Raw genomic sequence first — 7,914 nt, 5'->3', positions numbered from 1 at the left:
AATTTATCGCTTATTGGTATGCTAGGAATGTGAATAAAAGTGACAATCCAAGGCTCTAGTCTAAAGAGCCGGTCATATTATACAAGTTCCGATTAAGCTAAGGTTTCCTAGGAAAGCGGAGCCGCCACATAGCGGCCATTGGGTATGTAGCATTTAATCCGTACCAATCAAGTGCAAAATGTGTCTGTCTGTTTGCTAACTTTTCACGGTCCATCCGTTGATTCGATTTCAGTAGCTGACATATTTTTTTTATTCAGATACAAGTTAGCCCTTCACTGCAATCTCACCTGGTGGTAAGTGATGATGCCGTCTAAGATGGATGCGGGCTAACCTGGAAGGGGTATTGAATAGGGATTGCAATCCAGCAGCATTTTCAATCCAGCTGGATTTTTGCTGGATTGAAGCAAATCCAGCTGGATCCAGCGCGGATCCAGCACTTATTGATTTTTCAAGGAAATTTAACATTTTTTTTCGTTTTAACCGTATAAACTTTAATAACTAACTACCTATATTTGTTTGTAGTTATAATATGAGGTTCTTATCTATGTAAAAAGCGTTTTATATGGCAAAAAAACTTTTTTTAATGAAATTAAGTATGTATATAATCAATCGAAGTATGTACCATTCATTATCTACACACTATCGCCATTTTATAGGTAATTCATTGATTCCATTGCTGAAAAAATTGTGGAAGCGAGAATCAATAACATCTTTGGAGGCAATAGAACCTTTGAACTGAATCGAAATTGAATTTTTTTCCTTGCTAGAAATTGTCTAAGTTCCGAAAAAGTGTTTGTTGGAGTAATGTTCGGGGAGTATGGAAGGTGTTCCCAATCACAGCTCCTTAATTTAGCGATCGTCTGTCGTAATATATAAGGTCTAGACCTTAACCCTTAAGCAGCAATGGACTAGAGCAATTATTGACCAGTCTCAGTTGTTTAGCGGCTAGCTTTTCTATCGAGGTTTGCAATTGTTGACAATAGATATCTGTCGTAATCGTCTGGCTAGATCTTAGGAAGCTGTAGTGTATGATGTCAGTACTGGTCCACCAAACACTCAAAAATAGCTTTTTATGAGTCAACTTTCGCTTGGGATAGGAATTGGCCGGGTTCTGCTGGGTTCAACCACTGTGATGAGCGATTCTGATTGACGTACTTGCAGATCCATTTCACATTACACTCTGACGTGGTTTGCGGTGGATCCTCTTCCACAATCATCTTTTAATACTTAGCTGTCAACTAGGATCTCCAAGGGGTTTATTTTGCAGGTCAAAATAATTTCCAGAACGAAAACATTGAACCCAAAAACGTACCTTGCTTTCTTTTTACAGTAACTTCCCTTATACACATCATTAATCTGAAATAGCTATTCATAAGTACTTGTTTTACTAACTTTGTAGGGTTCTCAGTTTCTCAATCTCACTAATTTTCGAAATTAAATTGCGTAGCCTATCCCAATTCCCACATAAAAAATCTTTATAGAAGCTGAAGTTATAATCTAATTTCAGACTTAACAATCCAATCATTTCTGTTACAGTTCTTTTATACTTTTCTGAAAGAAATTCTATGGTTTTTGCGCGAAAAGAAAGTTAGTTACTTGTTTTTAGCTGACTGCGGATCCGCACCGCTTGATCCAGCGTCAGATGCTGGATCCAGCAAGCACCAAAAACGTGCTGGATCCAGCTGGATTGCTGGATTGCGGATCCAGCATTGCAATCCCTAGTATTGAAGTTTTTATTACACCTATACTCCTTTGGTTTTTACACGGCATCGTACCGGAACGCTTAATCGCTTAGCGGCAAGGTTTTGCCGGTAGGGCTATAACTAGCCACGGCCGATGCCTCCCACAAAACCAGACCAGAAACTTAGAAATTATAAAATTCCAAACTCTTGCCGGGTATCGAACCCGGGACCTCCCACTAATAATACCACAGCGCTTACCACTGCACCAGAGAGCCGTCTTTGATACAAAGACAGCTTGTATAGAGTAGGTATGACTACTTCTTATGCTAGAAATTGAAAGAGTTTCCATGGGGTTTTTAAAAACCTATATCCACGCAAATGAAATCGCGCTAGGCTTATCATCTAGTAGGTAGGTAGGTTAAAAAAACCTTATTGAGTTGACATTAATTAATTATATTAGTTGTTCCCACTTATTAGGATATATACCATTGCTTAAACAATTACTTTCTATTACAGATATAATATACGACGCTATACGACGCCCACTTTATACTTATCCCGTTTCCAGAACTACACTTACCTACTTAGTTTTATTTCAAACTTGACTTTATCTTTATCTGTGTAGTGTATAAATTGTAGCTACATGCCGATATGAAAATTGCTACATGCTCTGTTTTACTTGACTCTTTGCCTTAACAAAGGCCACCTTGGTTTCTTAATTGCATAATGTTCTAATCTGTGGTCCTGTAAATATCTCTATTAAATTTTCCCTGCTGTTAAGCCAATGCTCTAGGTAAATGCCATGCCACCGACTGTAACAAAGTTACAACTAAGTAAATTAAGGTGTTATTTACGCTTTGGAACCGCTACTGTCACTCCAGAAGCGATATAATGTATGTTTCGTACATTTTCTCGTATTAGGTAACAGATTTTGTAAGAGCTGCTAGCACAACGTGTCACTAGAGTAGGGTTGCCACCTGCCACTTCTTGATTTACGGGTTGCTAGCATAAAAAATACGGGTTATAGGTTTTTTATGGGAAATTGTGTTTTACATAGATTTTTTAATACTTATTGTTTGAAAAAACAGATTTTAAAAGCTGTTCATTTTGTGACACAAATGTATGAAGAACTTTAAATTACATTTAACTTGTAATATCAATATTGAGTCGGTTTCGTCTAGATGGGTATGGGTCCACGCATTGCCGCACAAGGAAAATATTCTATCTACTGCACAAAACGGAAGGTAAAAAGTACTTTCCTTACCCCGTATTTTATTTTTGCAATTACGGGTTTCTGTATTATCACACTCTGAAATACGGGGTAACCCGTAAATTACGGGTCTTCTGGCAATCCTACGCTTGAGTCACGTATACAGTGTGACTTGGGAGTCAAATGAATTATACACACAAGCATTGCACGAGTGTCATAGTTCCTCGGTGCTTACTTGCCAGACCTATAGATAACAAGAAGGTATTGCACCTGCCCAAGTGCCCACGCCATGCTCTGTCGAGCACGACGACACTTGCGGAGCCCGCACTGTTCCGTAGCTCGCTGCTCGACGATCCCTAAAAGATGGCTTTTCAAATAAATATTCTAAATTCGAAATATTTTATTTTATTTGGTAACTAATTTACTTCTATTTTAGCTTCAAGTTCTGCCGAATTATCGATAGATTGTTCCATTATTTTTATTCTAATTTTATATTTTTCTTATTCCAAATATTTTTAGTATTCAATGAATATGAATGAATGAAAATACTTTTATTGTACACCACAAAATTATCTACACAAAGTAAAACAAAAATATAGCTAGGTATTTGGCGATCTATTGCTACCTAGCGACCTCTATTTAGGAAAAATAAAAAAAGAAGTTCAATCTCATCGAACAAAATAGAAATGGTTAGGTATCAAGCTGAAAAATTGGGAATAACTTTTTCTAAGTTTTTATTTATATACTTACAACTTTCGTAGCTTTATTGCAAAATAATATTAAGTTTTCGAAAAATGCACAGTTCCGAGTATAAGTACTTAAAATTCGATTATCTTTTAAAAATCACTTTAACTTAATAAGTATAAGTTACTTTTTTTCATTAGATACATTTATTTTTTCAAAGGTTTTCTTTTTTTGTACTAACGAGTTAATTAATTTGGAAGGTTTGAAGCATTTTCACGGTAGTTAGATACTAGGTAGGTGTATAAGAACTAAAACATAGATCAGGGTCGAAAGGCAAAGTCTGGGATGCGGTGTACAGATAACATCACGTTATTTATTGCAACACCGCGGTTAAATTATAAAAGGAAGAAACTTACACGAGATTTAGAATGATTGTATCATTTAAAGCAGGGGAAAGATATTATGTGGGTGTAAAATTTTAATGACCACTTTTTTTAATGAACATAACTTTCTGAGATGACAGTTTTAGACTTAGGTATTGAACCTCATGCTGGTAAGCTTGGTCTTAGTTGGAAATTGATGACGATGACGGAGGAGTTAAGTAGGGAAGTATACTCAAAAACTAACTGTACAAATATGGTTAGTTAAGATTGAAGCACCCAGGTCGACTTTCATACATTTTTCTATCCGACTATTCTTGAAATATATACATTATTTTTAAACTTTCATTTGCTTTATCATTTATTTATGGCTTTCTATAGATGCAATATTCATGTCAGGCAAATATTTACATTATATACTATATAAACGGCATTCAAAAAGTGCCAGGATTACGCATGACTGTGTGCGTGCATTTTTTTTTGCGTTTTTTTCAACAATTTTTGACCGCCCATCCCTACAATGATGACTATGTCAAAAATAAATTATTTCGTAGGAACTATTATATAGAGGCATAGATATGTATATAGAGGGTCTTCCAAGATTCGTAAAATCCTCGTTCGCTGTTAGTTTTAAGTTTGCTAACCAATTTAATGCATCGATTTAACTAACAAGTGTAAATAAAAAATTTATAACACCCCCGACAAGTGAAGGTTACAGTAACTAGAAAAGAACTGATAACTTTCAAACGGCTAAACAGATTTTCTTGGATTATAGCTAAGAACACTCTCGATCAAGCCACCTTTCAAACAAAAAAAAAAAAAACTAAATTAAAATCGGTTCATTAGTTTAGGCGCTACGGTGCCACAGACAGATACACAGATACACAGACACACAGATACAAAGATACACACGTCAAACTTATAACACCCCTGTTTTTGGGTCGGGGGTTAAAAAAGTACGACAAAACGTCAAGCTTATGATGTCACATCTGTGTATTTCATAAAAGCTCCCTCAATAAGCAAGCGTTTTGACGGTTGATAAAAAGTCGACGAGTCGAAGAGATAAAGAAAGGTAATTCGAACCGCTAGGATATGAAACGCCCTTCCGGCGTCAGTTTTCCCTTCCATCTATAATATGGGTACCTTCAAGTCAAGAGTGAATAGGCAACTTCTAGGCAAGCGCGCTCCATCTTAGGCTGCATCATCACTTGTTAGCAGGTCTGATTGCAGCCAAGCGCTAGTCTATATAATTAAAAAAAAATAAAGTCGCTGATTTGACTAGAAGTCAAATAATCCCTATTCATTCATTAAAAGCCAAGAATAAGAAATACCTAGTTAACCGCGTCGCGTCGGCGTGCAGGTGAGATCATGACGGCTCCTCGCAAGGCAAGGTGGCTGACCGGAGCACGGAGCGGAACCGAGGGCGCCATGCTCCGCCGCGCACGGGGATAATGACATTGCCAATCATATCTCACTAGCGACCATCTTGTTACAAGTGTGCTCTTCCATGGTGCTTAGAGAATCATTTTTACTGGTGCCTACCTAAAACGTACAGGTACTTGTATTATAATAATTCTTTGATCTGGAATATCTGGAAATGATTTCTTTTGCGAAATCTACTACCTAACGGTTTGACTTTTGGAAATAATATTATGTTGATTTATGTTACTCAATCAGCTTATTTTATTTTATTTTATCTTAGATTTATAATTCCAAAAAATATGGTGAAAAGTAAACTGGTCTTCTGTGAGTTCCGACTTTCGTGGTATCGTGAAGTGGTCTAACTCTAGTTTTAGAACTTTATTCATTATCTTAGTGCCATGCTCCGCCGCGCACGGGGATAGAACAGGGGATAGTGGCATTGCCAATCATATCTCACTTGCAAGTTGCAACCATCTTTGTACAAGTGTATTCTTCCATGATTATTGCTATTGACGAATGCTAGAGGAAAAGAATAACAGTTAACAAATAATAAATCTTTTACTTTTACGAAAATAATATTACAATAAAATAATGATAATAATATATGTAAATTATAAATGCAAAAACTTAACTACACGTAGGTAGGTATTAAGTAGGTACCTACCTAAGATTAATTTTAATGATAAAGAATTCCTGGAAATCTAGAAGGAAATTAAAAAAATTATTATTAAGGACTCTTTTAACAAAACTTTGTGTACTTATTGTATTCATAAGATTCAGATATCATTACCCGAGTATTTATTATAAGTAGGTTGTTTCGTACAAGAAATATTTCGAACCAGGTACCTCATAACGAATAATGGTATTAGATGAAGTCAACATCCAAACGACTTGATAACATCAGGCACAGAAATAACAATGCTATGAAAATGCCTATCTAGTTTCATGCAATCATAATATCTGATGTGCATCGTACTAAGATGACATAACGTATGACTGCATGAAATCATGAAGTCTTGCAGAGATTAGTACTTAATGATCGTAAACCACGAGATGACCTCAGGAGGCGCAAGATGACTTGCCCCGGATCGAGTTCCACGTTATAAAAAAAACCTACATGAAAAATTTCAAGTTATCCTGAAGTACTCCTGGTTAAATTCCAAGTTCTGATACGAGATATTAAGCATTGCATCAGAAGCCTCAATTGAGAGCATGAATGTCGATTTAATCCACAGCTTAGGTAGGTATACTTCACCGTCGTGCATCATAGAGAACTGCGCTTCCAGGCACGACTTGTATCTTTTCATATTACCCATAAGCCAGTTCTTGCTTTTAAGTTTCTAGGCCACAAGTATCCAAGCTGGTTTATAGGAGATTGACCAACATGAAACTGGGTCCGTAATTAATTTTAGCAATGCTCTTTTCAGACAGCATCTTGGCAATAGTGGCGTGCGATTCAGAAATCCAGATTCATTTGGTCTACCTTACTTGTGATTACCATTTTGCGGAGCCAGCTATGTCCTTGTAGCTAAGAAGCGGGTTGGATCGCCTCCCAGACATTTAGACAATGTTTTGGGTGCCAAGCTTTGCCTGTAGGGGATCTACACGAACTGCATTTTCCCTTCAGGTCAATACCGGACAAGTGCTAAGGATATATAGATATGTCGTGTCTACTTGATCAAAGTCTTTTTGGATTGCGCTTACCTCCATCTTTAGTAAAATGCGAAAGATTTATGCGTTTTGAGAGGAAATATCCTAGTGATGCCACCATGTGCATTGTACCTAAACATTATTTTCACTGTGTATTCGATATTGGTCAATCAACAAGCCAATGAAGTCGTTAAAACCTAAATAATAGGTGCAACTTCAAGAATATCGGTTAAGTAAAAGCCGATTTATTTGGAACGATTCAAGTTTCGGATGTGTTGAAACCTCCCGGAGGCAGCAGAGCGGAACTAGAGGGTGCACGGTCTGATGCCTCCGCTACTGAATTGAAAACGTGATTCCGACCGGCGGAGCTGGTGGTTTTTACTGTTTATGACCTGGGCCTTGTTTGTTTAGTTACAATGGAACTTTTGTATTTGTGACAGTATAAAGATGTACTTTTTATCAAAGAAACTAAAGCAAAGAACAAGACTATCGCACGAGAAGGAAATGAAATGAAAGATGTAAAAGATACAAGTGAAAAAAAGGAACGTGATGCGCTGATTTGTAATTCTGATCGCCTGGGATTTTTGCTGTTTATGTAATTATGCTCATTTGTTGTTACAATGGAACTTTGAATTCTGACAGTAGATGTATAGCCCGTACAAAATAGGGACAGACGGACAGACAGACAGACAAAGGGTTCCTATAAGGGTTCCTTTTTTCCTTTTGAGGTACGTAACCTAAAAATCATAATACTTGACCGTAATAATTATCACTGAACCAGTCGAGAATTAAATATTCACATCTCCTATTACAAAGATAATAATCATGTTAACGACTCATTAGAACAAGTTCTAGGTCCTTTACAAGTTGCTCCCGGTAGTGTAAA

This window comes from Maniola jurtina, chromosome 1 (assembly GCF_905333055.1).
Source record: "Maniola jurtina chromosome 1, ilManJurt1.1, whole genome shotgun sequence".
Taxonomy (NCBI): Eukaryota; Metazoa; Arthropoda; class Insecta; order Lepidoptera; family Nymphalidae; genus Maniola; species Maniola jurtina.
Note: the sequence above shows the minus strand (reverse complement) of the source record.